General features: G+C 40.4%; 1 protein-coding gene across 4 annotated transcripts in view; it reads right to left on the reverse strand.

Moving 5' to 3' along the window:
* The window catches only part of HUS1 (HUS1 checkpoint clamp component), a 977,322-nt gene that overhangs the window by 935,078 nt on the left and 14,643 nt on the right, over positions 1-27,601 (reverse strand). The window lies entirely within an intron of this gene.

Here is a 27,601-nt window from a genome sequence, read left to right on the forward strand (position 1 = left end):
ACAATGAACAAAACATACTGGAGGGATTGGTTCCTGACCCAGAGACTCCCCAGACTCTGGAACAGACTGCCCATACATGTCAAGCACAGCCCCTCTTCAAAAGGAACCTTGATGATTGGATGGGAGATAGAAAATTCGCCCCGGGTATCACGTCAGTCACCCTGCTAAACAGGGATCCAGGGAAGTAAATACTGTGGGAAGAAATAGCCAGGGCATTGTTATGGCTAGGCTTGTATAGGTACTAGGGCCAATAGCCTAGCACCAACCTATGAACTTGGTTTGCAGAATGCATTAGCTCTTGTAAATCTTTATTTTCTGCACAATCTGGAAGTAACACCATTTTTTGTTTAATTAGTTCCATAATATGCTGCTGGTACTTCAACATGTGAAACTGGCAATTCAATGCCCTGATGGCAAGAGTTGCAGAGGTATATACCTTCTTACCCCATCTGTCTAAAGCTCTGCAATCCCTGCCTAAAGGGATAGGATTTTTGGCTGTAGTAGCCTTAATACCTTTAGGTCCCTGGGAAATGGTGTCTGGATCTGCAGTAGGATTCTTGAAGAGGAATTTGTGGGAATCAGGTACTCTGTAGTACCGGTCAGGTTTCTTAGGAGGCCGGGGGTAAAGTATCTGGAGTAAGACTGGATTCCATAAAAACATCATCTACAACATCCAGGACTGGGGGTACGCAGCTAGAGGCCTGTGCTGAGTCAACTCTAAATATTCTCGGATCTCTTTTTGGACTGAGGGTAGTCTTGGCATTCCCAGCGGAAATGCTCTCAAAGTATGCAAGGTTTCACAAAAAGAAAAATCCTCTGGAGGGGAGGCAGAGGGAATGGATTCCTCTGCATCTGAATCCTCATAAGTTGATAAAGGCATGTCCTGATAATCAGAAGGATCAGAATCATCGGAGTCCTGGTCTGTTGAATCAGAATGAAACTCAGTTCTTTGTCTCTTAGCAGGGGAAGGCTGGCTTCCCCTAATTAGGGTAATAAGGTCTTTAGCCATTCTAAGCATTTGGTTTTGTGGCATGGCAGCTTGAGCATGCGCTTTGGTCGTCGGTTTTCTAGGCATAGTGCATACTCTGGGCCTCAGAAGCTCGGTAGTTTTAGCTAAAAATGAAGTAGTCAGTTTAATTCGAACACCGGTATGTCGGAATACACCCTCAGAAGACGGTGTCATCCAAGGTAGAGACATCCGCAGGTTCCATAGTCGAAGAAGCATCTCGCAGCATACCGGACTCCGAATGGGTCTCAGCAGAGGCCTGCGAATCTGTAGAAGCGGGTATCAGGGGCTGCAAAGGCGCCTCACTGAGTACCGGTGGACTGGCAACTAGCCTGTCTATCTAAGTTGTTTTGGAAGATCGGTAGTCGGATGGCTTATCAAAGCCATTTCTGAATACGGAAAATGAGAGCGAAAGAATTTAGTGACAAGGATAGCCAGATGATGAATGGTTTGGGCATTAAACAAGGCACAAAACCGACAACGAGGAACGTCGTGGTCTGGACCTAAACAGGTGATGCAGTAAGAATGAAAATCTCTGTGAGGTATTTGCTTTCCACAGGCAAGGCAATTAACTTTTTCTGACATCGGTTAGAGCAAGAAAAAAGGATCCTCGACTGTCTATTTAGCTTTAGAAGACTCAGGATTACAAACTCAAAAATGAAAATTTCAGGTAGTGGCCAACCAGCACTTGCGAACTGCTTCTGCTTTGGCTCCTCCTCAGCAAGAAAGACTGATGTAATGACATTGGCTGCCTGTTTTATACCCCTGATGACCTGACGTCATGGAAGAAGTGACAGCATCCGACGCAGAAATCCTAAGACTCTGGCATTCGAGCCGACTGAGGGCTACCTGCAGGCAGTTAACCCAAGTGTGATGACTGCAACAGTGAAACATGAAGAACATCAACAGTTCTCCAAGCCGTGCCAAGTGCAATCATCATCATTAAGTCTAGATTTACTTCTAACAATGGTAAGTAAAAAATCCAACTTTTGACACGAGAACACAGATCATTGTTATCAACTATTACCTTGTTAAATATGCATAGCATTTATTACATTGTACAAGACATTTGTACATTAGCAAATCATTAATTGCACATTCATTTAACGAATCCATATTCGGCTACAAACGAATAAAATATTGTAAAAGAAAAGAATAATCAAAATTCTTCTCAGCAGAACAAAAGGGCAATAAAAAAGTCATATGGAACAAAGGATCATTTGTTGTTAAAATCATAGTGGAGAAATGTAAAATGGGAAGAATCTAAGTATGGCATGGATTGACTACAAAAAAGCATTTGATAGTATCCCTCATTCATGAATAAAAGAGTGCTTAAAATGTATAAGATACACCCTACGCTGATCGACTACATTACAGTGACCATGAAACAGTGGCAGACCAGTTTGCAATTAAGCCATGATAAACAACAAATTATCACAGGGATAAAAATTCAAAGGGGGATATTCCAGGGCGACACCCTGTCACAGTTACTATTCTGCCTTGCCCTTAATCCATTAAGCCATTTAAATAACAGCTTAGGCCATGGCTATAAACTGGCTCCTAGAAAACAACAAAGCGTAAAGACTTCTCACCTTTTCTTTGCCGATGATTTAAAACTGTGTAGCTCATCAGATGAGAAACTGAATCACAACTTTTTCAGATGATACAAGAATTTCATTTGGTCTTGATAAATGTGCAAAAGCAGCCTTTAAAGCAGGAATACTGCAACGCCAGGAAAATATCAGTTTGGGACAAGCAAGGAGAAGTTTATAAATATTTGGGAATTGATGAAGGATCAACAATAAAACATGAACAAATGTGAAAAAAATTAGTAAGGAATGCTTCAGAAGACTTAAATTAATCCTGAAATCAGCACTGACATCTAGGAACAAAATTCAAGCTATAAACCACTTTGCTCTTCCTGTCCTTACAGTTTTGGAGTGACTGACTGGCCCCAAAAGTGTTGAATAGATCAGGTAGGAAAATAAGGATGCTTCATGCTCACCAACTGATTTACTAAAATCCGTGCATACAAAGATTATATATTCCCCATTCCAAAGGAGGGATGGGCCTCCTTGAAATTGATTATATGTATAGATCTGCAGTTGTGGGACTCCATACATATCTGCTGACCTCACAAGACCCAAATGTAGTAAAAGTTTTGAAATATGAGGAGAATAAATCTAAGATGACTTCTCTGCATAATCTAGTAGAAGCTTATTGGCATCAAGCAGGAATGGAAATCAAACCAGAAGTAGATAAAAATCGGGCAGTAAATGAATGTGCCGAAAAACAAAAGAAAGAATATAAGGTGAAGGATCAGATGAGAAGGCAAGAAATGTGGAAAAAGCAAACCAAGAGATGAAAGGTTAATACTGGCGGCCCAAGATATTGGTCTGTGTACACGCTGGTCTATAAAGTCCATTGAACATGTGGGATAAATAGACAAATGTAGGTTTTGTAAAACCAAATTGGAAACAGCTGCACACCTCATTGCTGGTTGCAACATACTAATGGCAGAAGGACTGTATACTGAAAGGCATAATAATGTGGTGAGACTGTTGTACTGCGGATTGTGCAAACATTATGGTACTGAAGTGACTGAAAAACACTGGAAACATGATCCACAAAGCATTATAGAAAATGAAGTTTCCATCACATGGGATCATCCATTACCAACAGTTCAAAAGATAGATGCTAGAAAACCGGATATAGTGGTCCAGGAAAAGAAGACAAGAGTAGCATTGATCATTGACGTTGCCACACCAGTGACTACAGTGTCTTGCGTACAGGTAGACACAAAGTCATAAAATATCAGGATCTGCAGGCAGAAATGAGAGCTATGTGGAAGAAAGATACCCAGACAGTTCCAATAGTAGCAGGAGCAATGGGTCTTATAAAAAGAATTTACAATCCTATTTAGGATATGCTACCAATACATGTGACTCCATACGAACTGCAGAAGGAGTCATTACTGGGCACACTGCGGATGCTGTGAAGAGCACTACTGGCTGACATCAAAGACTGAAACAATACTAATTTCATGAACTTTAAATCGTACTTTGACTTAGGAATGGGGTCCATTCCCGTCATGGTATTAGAAACTCAAAAGACTTGGAAAAATTAAAAAGACAGTCCTAATTACTGTGTTCATTTGTTCTTCTTCTTGACTTCTTGGATCTTTTATTGACCTTCAGCAGTCTATTTCTTTCACTGATTTCAATATGTCTATCTCTATTAAATCAAGCAACTCTTCTCTTGGCTAGTTTTCTTCAAAACGGAGGGCACATTTTTTGTTTTTCATTTCTTGCAAGCATTCCATAAAAAGTTCTGTTGCATCTTCCTGTGGCACATACTCCAATTTCATCCTGTGCCATCCACTGCTCTATCATACGGGAACTCACTGGCTTATCACTCCTCAACATTGACCGTCGGTTTTCACAGTTTTCTGTTCCTTCCCTTGTTGTCCAGCTTCAAGTGAACGTTTATACTGATTTCCTGTGGAAGACTCCAAAATATCTTCGTATGGCACCTGACCAATTGCTTCCCGTTCCACTGGCTTCCCCTTAATTTGGAGGTCCATTGCTCTATCCTGTTGTAGTGCTTTCTGAATTAGATTTTCTACACTGAATCCTTTACTTTGGAGGTACTCCATAACCTCAGTTTCTATTTCTTTAATTTCTCCATTACTAATCTCCTTTTCTTCTATTCCTCTTTGCCTTCTTATTTTTTGTATTGTAAATTTTTTCATGTCTGGATTCTTTTGCTTGCATTTCTCTTCAAATATGTTTGGTGCTGTTCTTTTTGTATTGATTAGTTTTACTTTCTCCTTTGCATAGATAGTACACCATATTAAATGTCTTTTTCTATCACATGCCCATATTTCTTCTTCAGATGTCTCCTGATCTTTGTTTTTCATTACTTTTGGGACTCATTCCATCATGCTGTGATGTAACCCATGTTAGACCTTCTACACCAAATCCTTAACTTTGCAGGCACTCCATAACTTCAATATATATATATATATATATATATATATATTTTTTTTTTTAAACTTCTACTTTACTAATCTTTTCTACATTCCCTCGTTGTGATATTTTTTAATTGTGAAATTTTCCATTGTCTGGATACCTTTGCCTGTATTTCTCTTTGAATATCTTTGGGGCCACCTTCTTTATGTTGATTAATTTGGCTTTTGCCTTTGCATAAATATTGTACCATATCAAATCCCATATCAAATCTCTCTTCCTTTCCCATGTCCATATTTCTTTTTTTATACTTTTCAAAAATACCTGGGTTTGCTGTTCATATTTTCACACTTCCTCAAATGCTTATTTTGCCAAACAGATCAAAGTTTCTTGGTCTATACATTGTTTTCACAAGTCTGTTGTTTTAATGACCACAAATTTTTATTTGAAACTTCTCACAGTTTTTCTGTATGGCTGCAGTTATTCATCTTAATGGCATGCATCTAAAAATCCTACTCAGTTCTTGTTTCTGGACCCCCCCCCCCCCGTTTCATTACTCTCTCTTTCCACTTTGGATTTATAAGCTTCACTTCTGTTACATATATGAGCCCTAACTGCGTAGTTCTAAAGTTAACGTGTACAACACCAAGTAAATAAGTTGAGAAAGTAGGACATCTTTTAATACATCAAGCCTCCTTTTCCAATCCTTCCTTACCACATACTGCCCTCTCTCTCCCTACCTTTTCTGCTAGTCTAAACCTACACATCAATCTCCCCTCAGACTGGCTCCTCTTTTTCCCTCCCTTCTCAACATCATACACAACTCTCTACACTTTATCATTCCATTCACTACTTTTACATTCTAATTCTCCTATTTACCTCGTACCTCTTCCATCTTTATATGCCTCATCAGTCTATGTTGAACACCTAAAAACTTGCACCATTTCATTTACCAACTGTGTAGGTTATATTCCAAAGTGCAAATTTCCCTAATTGCATATGCTATTTCTAATTTGTAAATTTTATCCAATTTACAAATATCTTTTGTTAGTACTATTTATGTTTTCTTTGTAATAAAACACTATGTATGCAAACGTATTGGCAAAAAAAGTTATTAGGACTCACCAGCCCAGGCATGAATGCACAGTAGCAGGCAGTACTCTTCACCACCCACTCAGGAAGAGGAGTGCCAAAAAAATCCATTTAAAGGACAACGACCTGCAGCTGCCATTAAACTGAAGCAAAAAAGGTGGACTATTACTGCAGCTATTTAAAAATAAATGCTAAGGTTATAAAAGATGTCAGATATCTCAAGAATGTTGGCATTTTATCATACAAGGGGGCTGCCACACCTTAACCCCTGAATATATATATATATATATATATATATATATATATATATATATATATAGTGGCTGTAAAAAAAATACAAGCAAGGGTTAAGGGGTCTTGGCTTCCCTTTATACATTAAGATGCTTACAGACACTAATGTAATGTATTTTCCTTCATTTTCTATTTCCTTGTAACTCCTGCAGTAATCCAGTTTCACTCCATTGCTGCCATTTATGTCCCACCCACAAGACACAACTGCCCACATAAGGACTCTCCTGTGTAAAGTTGGACAGGTGGCAATCCTATACACAGTAATTTAACTTTTACAAGGGACAAGGACGAAGAGAGGCAAATCTTTGCAAAATCGGGGACAGGTTAGAGGAAACTGTCTCTGTGTATCCCTTCAGCATACTATATAGCATTATTTAAATCAAATGTTTCATGAGGGAAGTTGAGTGGAAAAAATGGTTCTGAGTATCCCTTCAGAAAATATTTCTTTGTTATGAATGACTAAGCACTACAGTTAAGTGAATGACTGATTTGAGAATGACAGACACGCTTCTCAACTGTCCAGATTTTCATAGAATGTCCAGATTTTTGCCACACATTTTTGGTTCCTCATAAAATTGCTGTTTTCTGGCAAATCATTAGCAAATAACTGAGGACTGAAGTCAGAAAATAATGAAAGACATTAGAGTTTAAGACTTCATACAATCAGAAAATTCATGCTAATCCAAACCCTGTTGTTCTATCAACTAAGTTTGTAAGAGCAATATTTAAAAACTGTCCCTGTTTCTGGTCCTTTGTTCCCTCATTATTTAAGGCTTTGTCCTGATTTCCTGCTCTAGGAGGATGAAAGATATGATGACAGACGTTTTTGTCATCCTAGGGTTGCCACCCATTCAATAATCCAAAGTGAGACATGGGGTGTGGCTGAATACATGTCATCACTGCAAGTGTGGTCATTGTTACAGGGTATGGCCAAGCACGACATCACCATGGGAATGATGAAGGAAATGGTGTAGTTAATGACAGTACTGAAATCCCTCTCATAAACCATTTAAAATTACACGCCTATACAACAATGAAAAAATAAGCCTTACCAGAAAAACACATACAGTAAACTCTCAGTTAAACGGAACTCAAGCAACCGGTACTCATCTGTTGCACTTTGTTTTCCCACCACAGAAACATACCGCACGTTTTTAGAGTTTGAGTTCTAAAAGGAAGATGGGAATAAATTCCCTCTCTCACCAACCTGAGAAGTCAAACAAAAGAAACAAATAAGCAAAACAACGCACGTTGAATGTTCCATGTTATTTGCTGCCTTGTTTCACTCTTGCGCTGGGTTGTTTTGCTTATTTATTTATCAGGATTGTGTCTGCTAAGAGTGTTTACTCTGTGGGGAGTGATACTTACTTTCAAACCAAAAAAAAGTTTAGGCTACACTATTAGTCAGGCCTATTTTTAATAGTAACTCTCAAGCAACCAGAAACTACAGTTATCTGGCATCTACCAATCCCCATGGGTGCAAGTTAACTGAGAGTTTACTGTACATACACATTATCTACATTCTCATATTACAATGCATTATGTTACACTGTCTTACTACATTATAACAAAATTGCACAAGGAATGCCAATCATAATAAAATGAGGGTTATGCTGCTAAACACTAGGAGCCTAAACCAAAAACTGCACGCACTCCTATCACTGGAGGGTGTAGATGTCTGTGCAAATCACAGAAACCTGGTTCAAGTCCTCAGAGTACCCCGGCCTTGCAAGGCTACAATGCCTTCCACACCTTCAGACCACAAAACAAATGTGTGAGAACCAAAGGAGGTGGTGTTTCTATATATATTAGAGATAAATTCACTTACCAACTAGTTAGACAGGACACCTCCATGGAGTTGCTCCAAGTTCAGATTAGTGTGGGTAAGACCCTCATACCCCTCCATGAATCATGATGTGCATGAGGCCTACATGGCCAAACTGGAGTCAATCCAAATATTGCCAAACACTCTGGTCATGGGAGATTTCAATTATCCCACCATCAAATGAGAAATCTACTCTACCCTAACTTACTAGCGCAAAAGTTCCTTGACTTTGTTAACTCAAATGCTCTGGAAGAAATTGTTCAAACATCAACAAGATGAAGAAACATAATAGATCTGGTCCTCACTAACAGATAGATGCATCACCACAACTGTCAGACCCTCATTAGTTAAATCTGACCACAAATTAGTTGCCTTCGAACTAGCACTAACACAGAACTTACAAGAGAGAAAAAACCCTTACCTTCACCAAGGCAAACTATACCCTCCCTCCTAGGGGAATGTATAAAAGCATTCCAAGCCCCACCCCCAGCTGGAAGTGGCAACTACACCAAAGCTTATACTAAAGCCCTGTACAATCATTTGTATAAGTGCATAGACTCAGCTGTTCCAGACAGGATCAAAGCTAGAGCCCAAAGTAAAAACAAGCTGCCCTGGTGGACATCCAGCATCAACAAACTTTACAATAAATGCAAAAAGTTGCTGTCTAAGAAAACTAAAGCAAAACCCCAACAAATGGAAAAGCACCCTATTCTGCCCCAACAAATAAGACAGCATGTCATAAGGTTAACTTTGAGAAAAACTCAGCATTCACAGCTAAGAATAAACATAAGGCCTTTTACAGCCACGTATGCAGCCTAAAAAAGTAGAACCCAAGCATATGCTGAAATAGTGACCTACAGTATCTCACACACACTGATCCTGCAGATGGACAGGTTTGGCAAAAATTTCACTCCATTATCCCCTCCAAACTGATCAAAAACCATGCCCACAACTCCCCCCCACCCTACATATCTGAAGAGCAGGTCAGTAAAGCCTTGCCTAAGGCAGAAAACACAGCCTCTATGCGGCCAGACGGCAACCCAGGCTGTCTTCTAAACAAACAAAAACATGAACTAGCATCACCATTAAGTACTCTATTCAATCACAGCCTAACCACAGGCTACATTTCTGTGGAATGGAGAAAAGCAACAGTTCTTCCCCTCCATAAAGGTGGCTTAGCAACAGATCCAGGGAATTACAGACTCATAAGTCTGACCAGCCTCATCTGTAAAACCATGAAACGTATCATCATATACCTCATAATTAAAAAGACATAGGTGACCTCCAAACCCTGGATCCGATCCAATTCTGCTTCGACAAGGGCAGATCCTGCCTGCTAAACCTGGTGGATTTCTTCAAAAAATGTGACTACGGAGATGGACAACGGCAAATCTGTGACACAGTATACCTCAACTTGGCCAAGGCCTTCAACACAATCCTAAACTCAGGCATGACCAATAAACAGTGAACTGACTGTAAATCCCTTTGTTGTAAGATGGATTGCCAACTGGCTCACAAACTGGTCACATACTATCAAAACGAGTGACTCCACATCAACCAGCAGACCTATCACCAGCAGGGTGCCACAAAGATCAGTGCTGGGCTCCTTACTATTTGGTATATACTTCTAAGAAGTTCAAGCCAAAATTAAGGGGCTGTGGCTGACCAAGTTTGCGGACAACTGCAAACTGGGTGCAATTATCAAATCCCCAAATGATATTAGTATAATTCAGGATGGTCTTACCAAGACCAACAATGGTGTCAGTCACAGTCTCAAACTATTTTATTTTACATTTGTTGACCGGGATAGTCCGATTGGATGCATGTCCATTTTCAGCGGAGGCCCGGGGAGAAAAGCTCCAAGGGTAAGCAGATACAGCATTACATAATACCTGCATCACATATTACAAACAGAGATTACATAAGTAAGCAAGTTAAACAAGTTCCACAGGTTAGAGTTAATCCAGAGCGCAAGTCAGGATTAAATAATTACACAGTAAACTGGTTAACAGATTTTTACACATTCTAAAGAGAGTTAGCCAGGCTTGATACATTGACATAGCCAGTTGTTTGAGTCTAGTTTTAAATTGACCTAAGGTGGAAAGTAAGGTAATATCAACTGGAAGAGAGTTCCAGGATCTACTTACAGAGTTTGCAAAGAGAGAGTCATCAGCTGTGTTATTAATTTTGCTAGTCTGAATTAGTAGTTTCTTAGAGGATCGAAGCGGTCTAGGATTGTTATAGGGGGTGATAATATTTTTAAGTGCAGGAGTATTGTCCGGATTATAGTGGATTTTATAGGCCATAATCAGTTGGTTATACTGGATTAGGCTGGGTAGTTCAAGCCACGCAAACTAAATGCAAAGAAATGCATCATCATTCCCTTCAGTAAAAACAATGTCACATCACACTATCAAATAAACAATACCCTATGTATCTACAAAGTGGTAAGGGATCTAGGATCACAAGTAAACTGCAACCTTAACTTTGACCACTATGTGTCTGCTGTAGTAAGGAAGGTTTTCTACATAGCACACTTGATTAGCAAAGGCATCGCCTCTAGAGCAAAGGAGGTCATAACCCCTTACATACTCATCACTAATCAGGCCCAAAATTGAGTGCACCTCCCCTTTTGGCATGTACCATACAAAGCACCTGAAATAACTGGAGAGACCTCAGAGGTTTCTAACAAAGAAGATCAAGAGAGTCCAGCACGTCTTACACAGACCAACTAAAGTCCCCTGTACTATACTCAGTATTGTATAGCTTTCTTGGGGGAGACATGCCTGGCTTACACAGCAATCTCCGACCCAAACCTAATGAATTTGCTGCACATCCATAAATCAAATGGAACTAGAGCAACCCATTCCAGGCACCTAAGTATGGCCTGCAACTTGAATAGGATGGGCTGGAGGGACAGATACATCTCAGCGACTGCCGCATCTTTGGAACTGACTGCCAATTCATGTGAAGCAGAGCACCTCTATGACACTGTTCAAAAGGAATCTAGATGAGTGGATGGAAAGCAAACTCTTACCAGGGATAGCACCCACAACCCTCCCGGACATGAGCAATCATTACTAAACACAATCCTGGGTATTGACTAGACTATCACTGGTATCGCATTGGGATGAAACAGCTAAGCTTGAAATGACCTCAGAGTCGATAGCCTGGTAACCTCCTATGAACCCCAGTTTGCTACAAAGAGAAAGAAAAAAAGAAACTCAAATCCATTCTTAAAGGCTAGCTAGATGGAAGTACTGGGAATTCCTAAATGCAATATGTGTAAATATTACTTAGCAGACAGCCCTTTAATCGTGGTAGACAGTTATAAGAGAAGCAACCTAGTAAAGGCATTTTTTTTTTATTGTCAAGGTAGGATTGTTGTTTATTTTGCTATGTGCATAGTATTTCTTTTTTTTTTATATAAGAGATTTCCAAATATTAAATTTGCAACCAGTCAAAAAGATGTGAACAATGACTTGTATAGGAGTGCAACAAAATTTCCAGGTCAAGAATTTTTTTTTCTGTGTTAAGAGTATGTGCTTTTTAATCAAAGAGGAGGTGATTTTGAATTTTTATTCGAAGAAAAGGAATTGTTAAGGCAATTATAGTTTGAGTGTGTGTGTGTGTGTGTGTGTGTGTGTGTGTGTGTGTGTGTGTGTGTGTGTGTGTGTGTGTGTGTGTGTGTGTGTATATGTACATACGTTTATCACCAGCAAATGACATAGGGGTTAACATTTAGCAGGGAGAATTTATCTAGGATACCATAACGCTTGAGTGTGGGATGGTGTTGAATGCCTTTGTAAGACCAGATAGGCAGTGTGCACTAATTTGCCCTTGCCCATTGCCTTGATGAAGTCAACCAGATTAAATAGGCAGGACCTGCTGTTGAACCAGAGCTGGGTTGGGTGAAGAATCTATAGGTCACATCTATCCCTATGTTTTAGTCCTATAATGATCCTTTTATAGTCTTACAGATGAGGCTGATCAAATTTATGAGTCTGCAGTATCCTCTCCTTTGTGAAAGGGAATGACCTCTAGTCATCTAGCACAGAGCCTGTTTTGAGGCTCATTTTGAACAGCCTCTGTAATGGGTGTCTGACGATTCATGTTGCAAACTAGGCAGGCTTCGTATGTTATCTAACACTATAGTCATAGTACAGTTGGTCTTCATCTGCAATGTGTTACAGGAAAAACAAAAAGAAATGGTCACAGTACTGTATTTCAACTAATAATGCTATTTACTGCCACCCCCCCCCCCCAAGATCAATGTAACAAACAAATGGCCAACAATGTAGCTAACAAATGGCCAATAAAAATAAATAAAAAATAATAGATTGCTGTTGTGGGCACTATGTATTGTTAGCACCATACACTGATATGACTGGTGTCCTTCCAGTATGTACAGAAATAAACATACTGAAAAAGAAAGACAGATGGGGGGGGGGGGGCACTAAAATTCTCCAAGTTGGGACATCATGAATGTTTCATAAACTGCCTGTTAAGCAAACTACAGTGGAGTTCACAGACATGCTAATATGACAAAATACATTTAAAATAATGCTTCACAGACAAGGTAATGACACATTAACCTTACAACACTGAAGACTGATGCAATATCTTTGTTTTAGTTGTTGTTATCTTGCTACAATGCTATGCCTGAAAAGTTATTACATTTTCATAGTTAAACCATGTCTTACAACATATCCAGTCATGGCTGCCAGAGTTTGTACCTGCTTTGCTACAATGTTTCCATGCACTTCAAGCTGAATTCAAATTAGCAAACAAGCTACATACACTGTTGCAAGGCCATGTAAATGTTGTAATGTGACACTAAGCTACACTGAAAGTTATTTGTATCATAGCCACTTGAACAGGTTTGAATGCATTCTGAGTATATTAGACTTACTTTTGTAACACATATGAAAATAAATTGCTCTTCTTCCAGTGCAGGCAGTGGTATTGATATGATTAGTTAATCTGATGTACTGCTAACTGCTACACATTTCTCAGAAGTGGCTCAGGTTAGGTGACCACAGTCCTAAGGAAGGATCAATAAATGGGCATTTTACAGATATTTTAATTGTGTACACTGCAGACAGAATTTGCTAGTTAAGTGCACAATCTTGCAATAAAGCTGATGCCCATAGATAGATAAAGTTTCACTATGACAAGTGTGACCCAGATTTGATTAGCAGCTAAGGTACCTGAGGCACTGGCATGGAAGGACAGGCATGCCCATTCTGGGATAAGGGCATGTACATGGGCATACCCTGTAGTCAAACTATGGCAGAGACTGAGAACATGCAGGGGGCATTGTCCTGAAGGGGAATACATGGAGGACACTGTCACCACAGAGGTAGAATGATATGTCAGTATGTTCCCATTGTATGTCTACTACTGGGCTTCAAATGTGTATGCACTGGAAAGGGAAGTTAGAACATAAAAATAAAAGAGTACTGTACAGCTACGTATGAGAGATGAAGGAGTGCCCAGGCGACTTGGTGGGAGTGGAACAGATTTACAGAAAATGGTGGTGTTTAGGGGAACTTTGGTAAGTATGACAATACCATTAAAAGTCAAAGTTAAGCAATGACAGTCACCAGATTATATTGGTTATGTAGATTATGTTCAAGTAATAGCATTTCTTGTCTAAAAACATGAAATGCACTCAATGTGCTCAAGTGCTTCTGTGTCTGTAATTGCTAAATGAACTCACTATAGACAGTTGTGCACTTGTGTGTGCGTCTGTTTCCCCCCCCATTTTGCATGAGAGTGCAACGGGAGCATCAAGGTGAGCACAGCAGATAAAACTTCCCAAAATCCAGTAACAGTCTCCAGCAAATCCACTGGGTCCCAAAGTGTTCCTAGACAAGCTGAGATATGTAATCTCTCCAACATGCCCAGGGTCTTCCACAGGTTTTCTAACCAGGTGCTACTCCTGCTCTGCTGTTCACTGGAGGCACACAGAAAACATCCCTGGAAGGTTACTGATTGATCACGAAGTGGCAGTGGCCGAACTATGACATGATCCTCTTGTACTTCCTGCCTCCTGACTCTTCCATGGAGAGTGAGCTAAGTTACTCTGCAAAGGAACTTCATCATTGCCACTTCTACCATTTATCTTGGCCTTGTACTCAGTATCCAAAGTGTTAAAATATGTGAATGAGAATACGGGTTAATACATTGAGAGATCTGTAGTGTAAAGCAATACTTAACTGAGCTTGACCGTCTAGTTAAATGCCAGCAATACTGCTAACATTGCCCCTTTCCATTTGTCCATTTCAAGCTCTGCTGTATCATCAGCTGAAAGCAAGATTTCAAGATGCTTGTACTCCACGGAATACAAGAAAAACAGAATTGAAAGCACCGTTTGCACATCACCTTGGTATTAAAAAAATTAAAGCACTAGCTTGAAAGTTTCTCTGGTGGCCAAAGTTTGATGAGTAAATAAAACAGATACATAAACAGTGTGACCATATCAGACAAAGCAGAAGATGGCAACATAAAAAATCATTACAACCATAGCAGTTTCTGGGTGGACGCTACAAAAGGCTGCATTTTTTTAATTTGCAGGGACTGTTTAAGAACATGTCATAGTTGCAAATACAGAATGGCAAAAACAAGAAGCCTTACAGAAATCTACCCCAGTATCATGGAATACTGTTCTAAATACAAAAACAAACTCTTTTGAAAGCTCTTGAAAGCACATTTTACAATCAAATATAAATATAACTGTTATACAAAACCAAGTTAGATATGAGGAACTCGTCCCCAAGCTGTCCTACTAAAAATCTGCACTATACTTTGTAATATGCAACCATACTAATACATACAGAATTGTATAACTATTCATGTAAAAGTACAATTAGTTGTTATTGAACTGTAAATGTTGGTTTGAAATGTAACTCATAAGGTAATGTATTGTAAATGTTGTTTGAAAAGATTTACTGCCTCTTGGCCCGGGTCATAGCTGACCACACAGTTCATTTACGTATAAGACAATGTTAAAATTTGAAATAGTAAAAAGAAACTAGGAAATGGTGAGATAGAAATAACTTCTGAACAAATATTGAGCTAAGAGTAGGATACACACTAACCCTTACAGAAAAAGTTACATCTTGAGGTAGCTTACAAGCATCTCTTTAGTTGTGCTTTAAGTTACCAAGCTTGTGAATCCCACAGGCCAGGTGCTTTAAAAGAAATTAACTTAAGTTCTGATGACTCAGTCCTCAGCTTGGATACTGCTAGTAGCTCACATGTAAATAATTAATTTGTCAACTATGCAACTGTATCTATAAACATGCCAGGACTTTATATCCCATTTTTTTTTTTTTACTTGCTGACCAGTTTGCATGTTGTTGTCAGAAGTTTAACATTGTACACTCATTGCTAATCTGTGCATGTATTTATGCTTCCTTATGCTCTGGGTCATGGCTAAAAAGTGCCACCAACCAGTCCATCTACCTTCCCAGTTAAAAGGCAAAATAAAGAAATAAATGAAAAAGTTTCTGGTGGATGTGAGGAGCTCTGAAGAAAAGACTAGACACTTAAGTCATGGAGGACTTTAAACATTGTCAAAAGAACTTTGTAAATTACAGTCATTCTACGAAGTTGTATAGAGGTGCTTCAGGTTGAGGTAATTCACAGGCCTAAGGAAGGCTCCATGAATGGGTATATACTTGAAGCTGCTGCTGCTGTGTATGATGACAGCATTGGATAGGACTCCACATGAATGTTATTGAGGATAATTAATGGGCCTAGTAGTTTGGAAGACAGATAAAGAGGTTTACTCACTGTGTCCTTGGACAATGGCATACAGGAGCTACAAAGCTTGAGAGAAAAGACACAGCTGCTCCTTTTGCCTAAAGCTACTGCTATATGAAATAACATGGAAGATCAATTCAGCAAAATGCATGCTAGTGGCTTGTCTGAACTTATGTATATACTTTTCCTTGAAAATGTCCACAATGTAAAGTTATTGCATATATGACGAATTTGGACATAAGTGAGGTACTATTTTTATAACCTTATGTGTGGCATATCCGCGGTGGTGCAGCGGTAGCGTTGTTGCCTCACAGCAAGAGGTTCTCCAGTTCGATTCTCGGCTGGAGTGCCTTCTGTGTGGAGTCTGCATGTCCTCCCCGCGGTTGGGTGGGCGTTCAAAAGACATGTGGAAATGGGCGTGCCTTCGTTGAAGGCTGAACATCGAGCTGGCACCTCGGCGTTTGTGAAAATCTACTACCAATCATTAGAGGACTGGAATTCCGCTGTGGCGACCCCTAATCGGGAAAAGCCGAAAGATAACAACAACATGTGTGGTATATACTGTATTAATTTTAGTATTCATAATCCTATGAGGTAATGTTTTTAAACGTTATTTTAAATTAAAAAAAAAAAATATATATATATATATATATATATATATATATATATATATATATATATATATATATATTTTTTTTTTATAAAATAATTACAAATAATCTTCTGTCAGCTAGGATACCTGTACCTAGATTGCAAACTAGACAGATTATGGGAATATACTTACTGCGACCCACCAAGGCCAGTGTCAGAAAGTCCAAGTACAGATATTCAGATGAGGTCTAGGTAGGCAGTACAGACTGTATGCCTCCTTATCCATGGCTACAGTAACCCTTTTGAAGAACTCAACCAAGTTAAACAGGCCTGGTTTACCTTTTATAAAGCTGAACTGGTGTGTATCCAGGGATATACCTCATTCTTTGGAGTTTAGCTATAATGTATCCCAGAGCCTTGCAAATTAACACGCGAGACTAATAGACCTGTAATTCCCAAGGTCAAGAGAAACCACATTTATGGAAGGGCACCACAATTGCTATTCTCCATACCTCTGGGACATAACCAGTGGAGAAACTCTGGTTGAAAAGTTGACACAGAAGTTTTAGCTAGATGGGACTTAACACTTCTTGTCAAACATTCAGGGATATTATTAGGCCCCATGGAAGTGGTAATTTATTTTTTAAAAGGATTTGCTCAGAAGTGATTTTGGGAGGGAAGGAATGAGGTGGACAGAGGGATGGTGGGCATGGTGAACTTGGGACAGACTTGGTTGGCAAGTTTATTACTTATGTCTCTGGGGTCAGACAAGTAGGCATCATTTGAAGTAAGTTCACTGCATAATTGCTGGTTCCTTCTAAGCTTCCTAACATAGTAGAAGATGGTCTAACTGCTGTCTCTGAAGTAGCTGAAATTTTAAATTCATAGTCAGTCCTGCATTTCTGTATGCCAAGTTTGAGGGACCTGCTTGCCAGTTTTTAAATTTCTTTTATAAGGATGATGTGGACATCATTTAGAGAGGGGGTAGATGTTTTTTTCTTCTGTATTATAGAGATTGTTGACAGTCTTGCTCAGCCATACAAGTTTAATTCTGAACTTGCTTCAACACACCTATCCAAGGAGGAGTAAAATTCAGTGGAGTAGGTAGCAACTTCAGTTACAAGGTTTGCTGGAGAGCTATACCATTGGTGATTACCAAAAATACTGGTAAATACTAAGTAATCAGATTTGGAATAATCCTGCAATGCAAATAAGTTACTAGGGGATACATAACAGATTTTCTGGAATAATGTTACACCTACATGTTTAGATTGGGTTGGGGATATGTTGATATGAGGTAGTGTCATCTGTGCCAGGGACAGCAGGACAGTGCATGTGTAACATATGCCAGCATGGAGTTTTGTAAAGAATTGTAGGTCATTTGACTATTACACTGATTTACAGATGCTTGTGTAAAAAATGCATCAACAGTGGGTCCTGATAAACAGAAAATGGATATACATGTATGTCAGACAGTATTATTATGGCTGATTAAATGTATATGTTTTAACAGAGAATTCTAGAAGGAAGAGGTTAATCTCAGTCCAGCTAATTTTGAAAAATAGGTTGGTTTAGGCAGGACAGGCCTTTGGTCAACTCTTGCCCCAGGCAAAAGGTCTCCACAGCACCACACCCCCCTGTAACCCTATCCTGGTCTACCTACACCATCAAGACTACTGGAAAAGTGCCCATGCTAGAGCGGTGCCCTAGGCAGAAGCCTAGTTGGCCTATGCCTAAGGCCCACTATGAGATTAAGCCATAAAGATTTTATCTTGCAGGTCTGATTGCAGCCAGAGACAAAAATGTCTGGGCAAACTAGGACTAGGAATCTTACAATATTGTACTTAGGGGTGAACTAATTGCTCCCCTGGAATGGTGGAGGTTTTTGAAATTGTTTTATAGCTTTCAAATGCTGCAACAGACCTTAGCAAAGCACTGGCTGTGTATTGTACCAGAGTCAGGTGACCACCTGTGATAGTCTATAACTAGCACTGAAATGATTCTTTAAATATTAGTGAGAGATATAATGGAACTCTCACACCACCAATTTGTCTTCCGGAACCTGACAGGAAATATCTCTCAGAAATATCTCACGCAACCACACACCTTATCTTACCTTACTGTAGTAAATAACTTAACTAGGGAACAGCAATTCTATAGTCAGTCAGGAAATATATAGTGACATTTGTTTTTCTGCTTCTGTGTGAATCTATCCAACTGTGTTATTTTTATATCTCCTGTGACAAACTCTGATGTTTACTGTAACTAGATATTCAATATTCTCATGCTTTCTAATTTATTTATTATTACTAGATATTCCTATACATTTAAAAAAAAAACATTACAAAAAAAAAATCTTGTTTTCCCGCCTTACTGAACTAGAATAGTCCAGTCTTCAGAGTTTGCTGATCTCTGGGCTTTGTCTTGGTTCCTGTGCTATTCCATATCCTTATTTGGATAAAAGGAAGCGTCTTTGTTCACCAGTGGGAGTGGGGAGCACTGAGCAGCCTATTTGTCCCTAGAGGAGTGGTTCCAGCCAGAAACTTGTAGTCTATTGGCCATTTTGGGTCAGTTCCTAGCTCTTTTCAGCCCCCTGTAATAAAGCCCACTTTAGCGCGCTTTTTCACTTGTATTCAACTCAGCACCGCTCCTCGTGGTGTCCTGCAGAGTTCTACAAGCAGCAGAGAGCAAAAGAGTGACTTTTTCCTGATTTAAGTATTTTTTTTCTGGCTTTTTGATTATTTACTGCTTAACGACTGCATTTTCGCCTGTTTATACAGCTCTACATTCTATTTAAACTGTTTTTGTGTTGATTAACTGTTTTGCACCTTTAAAAAAGTTATTTGTTGCTTAATTTTACCTGTAGGCTAACACACTCAAGTGCGCTAGCCGTTTAAAAGCATTTACTGCCTGTTTTTCCTCTGTTTTCTGCAAAAAAATATCTTGTTTTCCCGCCTTACTGAACTAGAATAGTCCAGTCTTCAGAGTTTGCTGATCTCTGGGCTTTGGCTTGGTTCCTGTGCTATTCCATATCCTTATTTGGATAAAAGGAAGCGTCTTTGTTCACCAGTGGGAGTGGGGAGCACTGAGCAGCCTATTTGTCCCTAGAGCAGTGGTTCCAGCCAGAAAATTGTAGTCTATTGGCCATTTTGGGTCAATTCCTAGCTCTTTTCAATCCCCTGCTATAAAGCCCACTTTAGCACGCTTTTGTGTGATTTAGCGCGGAGTTGCCCATAGAGCACCATCGGGCAGCGCCGGTTAAACAAGGTTAAACTATTTCTGGCTCCGTAAAGTCTGCTCTTCAATTTTTCCCTTAGAACTTCTCTACTTGCAATCTAAACAGTCTATTCTCTATCTCAAAAGCTCAGCACTTGCTCCTAAAGCATTTTTATATAGGTAAAGTACTTATATACTAAACAAAGTACTACATTAGCCTAGAATCCCCTTGAGTACCCATTTCCCTATAGGTCCCTTCTGACTCAGTTACACAGCAAACTTTTTCACTTTTTCTAGCATGTCGAAGGGTCAGTTGCAAGCGTCCTCTCCTGTTCAGCTGGTGAATCTTGGCATCTTGAGGCAATGTTACAATTGCCTCATGTACACAGACAACCCATTCCTTCTCCCACAAAACACAAATACATGTGAGAGATGCAACTATATAGCCAAACTGGAGGCTGAGCTCTCTCAACTCAGGACTGGCAAGACCAGACAGGAGGAGAAGGAAACCACGCACACCACAAACCCAGTTTCACATAGAACTATCACAAATGCAAAACAAACACATGAACACACAAAGACATACTCGGAGGCACTGATCAAAAATCTACCAAAACTACAGAGGCCTCCAAAGCAGACACCCAAGCAACTGCCACCTCAAGACATAAGACATGCAACACATAGCTCTCAAAGTCAGTGTGCTAAACAGTCACAGCCCTTAAGGCCAAACACAATGCCAGACACACTTGTTATAGGTGACTCCATAGTCAGACACACTGATGTCCCACTCACCAGACTGAACAAGGAAAAGATCACAGTAAGCTGCCTGTCGGGCGCTAGAATCCGCCACATAACACAAGCACTCAGGTCACTCCACAGCAAGTACAAGTATGACTCAGTCATTGTCCATGCCGGTGTGAACGACCTGAGACGTACCTCCCTGGACTACATGAAAAGAGACATAGAGGAGCTCTCAGATTATGTAGCCCAGGCGGTATGACCCTGACCCTGAGCAGTATCCTACCCTCACCAAGAATGATGCCACAATACAGAGACAAAATTATCAGCTTTAATAATTGGCTTAATTACTGGTGTCATTCTAAGGGGGTCCAATGTCTGTCTGCCTGGGATGACATGCTTGACAAGCCACGCTGCTTCACAAGGGACGGCTTGCACCTGTCACCCCTGGGCTTCCGGATATTGGCAAAGGCTCTTGCCACCCCCATAGTGCCTTTTTTAGGCAAGGCTCAAATGTTAAACCTACCTCCCTAGAAAACAAAAATGGAAAAAAACTAAGGGTAATACTGCTCAATGCCAGAAGTCTAAACCTCAAGATGCACGCCCTCGAAGCCCTCCTCAGTATGGAGAACATCGATGTCTGTGCTGTGAACGAAACCTGGTTCAAGGCTCCTGACAGCACCCCAGCACTGTCAGATTATACCTCATATCATGCGTTCCGGCCCCAAAATCCGGACCGAACCACAAAAGGAGGGGGAGTATCCATATTCATAAAGGATACCCACACCTCCAGGTTAGTGGCAATGCACGAAGCATCGGAGACCATCCAGGTGCAATTAACCATAGGTAAAACTGCCCTACAGTTTGTAGCATGCTACAGACCACCCTCTCAAACTCAGGAAACCCACACAGCCTTCCTGAAGACACTGGAGAGTATGAATGTCTCTCCAAACACCATCATATTGGGTGACTTCAACTACCCAAACATAGACTGGGAACATTACTCAAGCCCCAACACCCTAGCCCAAAGGTTCCTGGAGTTCATAAACTCAAATGCTATGGAACAACTAGTCACCATTCCCACAAGAGGAGAAAATATACTAGACCTGATCATCACAAACATGGGGACAAAATGCTCCACACGAAGTATATCCCTCATTGGTGAGATCAGACCATAAATTAATCTCACTGGAGATCCACATCCCACCCCAACCCCAGCAAAAGACCACAGTGAAGAACTTCTCAAAAGCAAACTTCACACTTCTTAAGACTGGAGTGGTATCCTTCAAGGCCCCCGAGCCAGTGGAAACCACAACCCACGCTGCTGAAACCCTTACAAATGCCTTATACGAGCACCTCCAGGAATGTATGGATCAAGCAATCCCTAATAAAATCAAGACCCTTTCCACCAAAGGCAGGCGCCTGGTCTGGTGGACCCCAGCCATAAACAAACTCTACAACAAGAGGAGAAAGCTACTACATGACAGAGCAAAATCCCTAAAAGGGAAGGCATCTCTGATCAATACTAGCAAAAAAACTACGATCACTCATAAAATCATCCAAGGCCAACTTTGAGAGAAAAATCGCTAAAGACACAAAAGACAATCATAAGGCCTTCTTTAGCTATGTTAGAAACCTGGGTGGAAACTCCCAGATATGCTCAGAATTAGTCCAAAATGATACAAAAATCACTGAACCCACAGACATTGCCAACATACTGGCAGACAGGTTCAGTGCTAATTTCTCCCTTCCCTCCCAAAAGGAGAAATATCTATCCCACCAGAGTCTAGCCTCCCAAACATCTCAGATGCCCAGGTGAGAGCTGCTCTCTCTAAAGCAAAAAACACAGCATCAATGGGACCGGACGGTGTCCCCGGCTGTGTGCTACACGAACTCAATGAGGAACTAAACCCACACATAAGGCTGCTGTTTAATCTTAGCCTTACTACAGGATACGTACCCAAAGAATGGCGTACTCAACTGTGGTCCCACTCCACAAAGGCGGTGCTTCTACGGACCCTGGAAATTACCGCCCCATAAGCTTGACGAGCCTTGTCTGCAAAGCTATGGAGAAAATCATAATGGAACTCATAAATAAAGACATTGGGGACCTACAGACACTGGATCCTACCCAATTTCGCTTTGTCAAGGGCAGATCTTGCCTCTTGAACTTGGTCGACTTTTTCGAAACAGTCACTAAGGCCATTGATGAGGGTAAGGCAGTTCACACAGCCTACCTTGACCTAGCAAAAGCGTTCGACACAATACCCCACTCGGGCATCATAGAAAATCTCACCAGCTTAGATGTAAACCCATATGTCACAAGATGGGTTGAAAACTGGCTCAAGGACAGAACCCACAGGGTTAGAGTTGCTGGTGCCATGTCAGACTCTAAGCCAGTCACGTGCGGTGTCTCACAGGGCTCAGTCCTGGGCCCCCTCTTGTTCGGCATTTATTTTTCTGAAGTGCAGGCAAACATAGGGGGATTGTGGCTGACAAAATTTGCAGATGACTGCAAACTGGGCACCATAATTGACACTCCATCAGACACAGACATACTCCAGAGAGGTCTCATAGAAATGGATAACTGGTGCCAGAGCCATGGCCTTAAGCTAAATGCCAAAAAATGTATAGTCATACCCTTTGGGAAAAACAAGGTAACCCCCAATTACCACATAGGTGGTAATCCATTAAACACGGAAGAAGTTATCAGGGACCTGGGGATCCAAGTTGACAGTAACTTCTCTTTTGACACTCACATTGCCAAAGTGGTTAGGAAGACCTTCTACATTGCCCACCTGATCATGAAGGGATTCACATCCAGATCAGGAGAGGTCATTATACCCCTGTACTCTTCACTTATCAGACCAATGATTGAGTACAACGCCCCATTCGGAATGTACCTTACCCAACACCTGCAGCAGTTGGAAAGACCCCAAAAGTTCCTCACCAAAAGGATAAAGGGGCTCAAACATATGTCATACGCTGCCCGACTGAAGAAACTCCAGCTCTATTCAGTCGCATACCGTCTGCTCAGAGGTGATCTGTGCCTGACATACAAGGCCATGTCCAACCCGAATTAATGGACATGCTCCACCTCAAAAATCCAAATCCACCAGAGCCACGAGAGCAAGAGACTTAAACCTCAACACGGATATAAATAGGACGTGCTGGAGGGACAGATTCATCACCCAGAGACTCCCTACACTATGGAACAGAATCCCAGTCCATGTGAGGCAAAGCCCCTCACTGACTCTGTTCAAGAGAAATCTTGACGAGTGGATGGGAGATCGTAGGTTTACCCTGGGAATCATCTCTGTGTCACTGCTGGACAGAGGCACAGCAAACTAATGGGTATAGTATTCTCATCCTAAGGGGTGGTGAAAGCCACACACACTGTGGCCAAGCTTATAAATGCCCTAGGGCAGATAGCCTAGTATGAACCTATGAAACCTATTTCATTGTGGGCTGGTCTTTTAGAGAATAACTTTAACGTGTTAAGAGTACTTATGCTTATTTTATGGACACTGTGGCCACTCCTGAAAGCCTTGTTGCACTGGTCAAACTCTACCATTTATATTAGCAATTATTTTACTCAGCAGAATTGTGTACCCTTGTAAGAGTCTTAGAGTAGCTGACTGGTGGCAGTGTAATTACCTCGTTGTCTGGGCAGAGGGGGCACAGCTGGAAAATCTCTGCCAGCCTTTCCCAGGTGTGTGTGTGTGAAAACCAAACATCCAAGTGTGTGTGTCAGCTACTTGGAACAGGGACACACAGCTCCAAAGTGGTCAGTGTGGAGTCTTGTCTGGGGCCTGGAGAGAGACACAGACAGTCCAGCCCCAGGTCTGGAGTGTGCTCTTAAGGGAAATGGTGCTTGGTGCAGAGAGCTGCATTACTGTGTTTATCCATTTTTGCTCCTAGAAGCCATCTCTCATCAGTGTCAGGGGTGAGGATTGAGGCTTCTTGATTACTGGCCCGGAGTAGAGGCAGTCACAGGAATAACAAGTGGGGTGATGGTAGGGGAAATGTTTGTAAGGACAAGAGCACCATCTATGGCAGAGGATACGTCAACAGTGCAGTTCTGAACACCTGAGATATAACTCTGGGCAGGGAAAACGAGACAGGGCAAAAATGATAATGCAACAGTGTCAATAACCGTATCTTCTTGTCCCACAAAATGCTGTGTGTGTACCTCCTGAAGTATGTTTCTAAGGGCTTGTTACTTTTTGCAATATTGCTCTTGCTGGTAATACTCCTGCTGCTTTGTTTGCTTTCTGTAAGATAGTCCACATCTTTCTAGGACAGTTTGTGTATTTTATTTATTTATTTTACTTTACAATGTCTTTATCAGGTAAGTGAGCTGGTTTATTGCCCATTTTCAGTCATGATCCAGATACAAAACATAACAAGTGACAATATAAGCAGAGTCCATACGTGAGTAACTTTACTGAAGCTAAATGCAAGCCTCTAATGACAGTACAGTGCAATAGTAGTAAAAGTTTACATTACTATATGCTGGAAGGATAAGATGTAATACATTATATATACACTATGTAAAAGGATACACATATATAAACTATTACTTCTTATTGACATTTTCTTGTATAAAGAACTTTTTGATTCAAGCAAGGGAATCAGTTAGCCTTGGCCAATATCACAGAAGAATGCACATTTGGCATCTTCATAAAGAAATTGTTTCAGTGATTTCTTGAAAACCTTTTTACCCCATTTAGAAGACACCAAATAGTTGGCCCTATTCTGGAAAAGGCTTTTTTACCAATCACTTACTTGAATCTTGGTCTGGAAACTGTCATTTTAACTGCTTATAAATGTGCAGTGTTAACCTCTTAAGATGGAATTTTATTTTTACAGGTGGGCAGTATCCCAGTAGAAGACATCTGAAAACAAGGGTGCCTAGAACGACAGCAGCCCTGTTTGTTATTGGCAACCAGTGGAATGTCTGCAGCAAGTCACAATGATATGGATTTTGGTCTGCTAGGAGAGCACATCTATGTATCTTTAATTGAGTGCTTTGTAATTTTGGGGAAATGTAGACTGTACAAGTATATTCTAATTTTGGAATCAGTATGTTTGATTATATCTTTATGTGGGGGTGAGGAGTGGAGGTGAAAGACACAAGAAAACAGTTTTAGCAGCAAAAGAACTTGGGCAGTAATCTTTTCTGACTGATTACAGATTTTTGTCCTAGGAATTTTTGTTTTCCAACGTTGAGACTGGTATTTCCTTTTAAATCTTTAATACATCTGGCATACAAGGGAGTTTCTTTAGGATTGATGATAACATGACATTTGTTTTAGCAAAGCTGACCAACAGGGTATCTGCCTGAAGTCATTCACAGAGGGCTGAGAATTTTGTTTCAAGATTATCCTGAAGGGATTGATAAGTCTTGCTGGTACCAAACACCATGATATCATCAATGTACATTATAATGTTTTATTCTAATAAAGTAAGACAGATGTATTTGATAAAGTGAGATTAGTAAAGCGTCTAAACACCAGCACTGAATGCTGACATATCAGAGAATGTAATATTAGAGAAAATTTAGGATATTCTGTCCTTCTAATTATTTATGAACCAAGTTATTGTACTATCCCATAAGTTTAACATTCCATGTTTTTGTAGAAGATTGTGGTTAATTGTCTCAAATGCCTTGGGGCTGAAAGTAAGACTGTTATGGTGCTGGAGTTTCTAAAGGGATGCTTGTAATACCGCAGCAGGGTGTAAGTATTAACATTTTTAAATATTTCAAACACAAAACAAAACATGCTGCTCCTAGGATATTGGAATTCCTCAGAAAAATATTCAATTGTGTAAATACGTAGAGCCAACAAAAGAAAACCAAGGCACGGTCCAGTCACAAAAGTAGCTAAAAACACTCAGATAAAATAAGACAAAGTAAAACTGAATTCAAGCTTTAATATACTTGGTAAGCCCTTTCATAATGCGTCTCATTGCTTCATCAGACCAGTCTAAAAAAAAAAAAAAAAAAAAAAACAATACAATCACATATTTAAATCAGGTTCATCCAAACAAATCAAAACAATTAACCATTCAAACAAGTGACACTATCATTCAACCCACTTAAACAATTTCTAAAGTTGAGAGTTACGTTGAAGTTTTATTTTTTGTACACTTTTTTTATGCCTTCTGAACCTGATTGACTTCTTAGAGGCAGTCACCAAAACTGTAGACGAGGATAAGGTGGTTCACGCAGCCTATCTTGACCTCGCCAAAGCTTTCGATACCATCCCCCATTCTGGAATTATAGCTAAACTCACTAAACTAGGTATAAATCCCTACGTCACAAGATGGGTTGCCAACTGGCTCACTGACAGAACACAAACTGTAAATGTTGCAGACTCCAAATCTGACTTCAAACCAGTGACAAATGGAGTACCACAGGGTTCAGTCCTGGGACCTCTTCTGTTTGGTATCTACTTCTCTGAAGTACAGGCTAACACAGAAGGCCTCTGGCTAATGAAGTTCGCAGACGACTGCAAACTAGGAGCCATAGTCAAGTCCCCAAATGATGTGGACATCCTACAGAAGGGCCTCACTGAGACAGATGCCTGGTGTCAGAGGCATGGCCTCAAGCTCAATGCCAAAAAGTGCATTGTCATCCCCTCTGGTAAAAACTCTGTACCCATGAACTACCATATAAACGGCAATCTACTGAATGTGTGATAAGAGACCTTGGGACCCAAGTGGACAGTAGTCTCTTCTTTGATAATCACATTGCCACAGTAGTCAGAAAATCCTTCTATGTGGCACACCTCATCACGAAAGGGTTCTCATCCAGGAAAAAAAAGAGGTCATTGTTCCCCTCTACTCGGCACTCATTAGACCCATTATAGACAACGCCCCTTTTGGAATGTACCTCACAAGACATCTGCAGCAGCTGGAAAGGCCACAGAAGTACCTCACAAAGTGGATTACTGGCCTCAAACAGGTGCCCTACACTGACAGTCTCAAAAAACTCCAGCTTTACTCTGTAGTATATTGCCTACTCCGAGGAGATCTCTGCCTATCATATAAAGCTATGTTAAACCCAGAGCTGTCAGACATGCTACACGTTAAAAAAAT

This window comes from Protopterus annectens, chromosome 3.part0 (assembly GCF_019279795.1).
Source record: "Protopterus annectens isolate FY-2018-M chromosome 3.part0, PAN1.0, whole genome shotgun sequence".
NCBI lineage: Eukaryota > Metazoa > Chordata > Ceratodontiformes > Protopteridae > Protopterus > Protopterus annectens.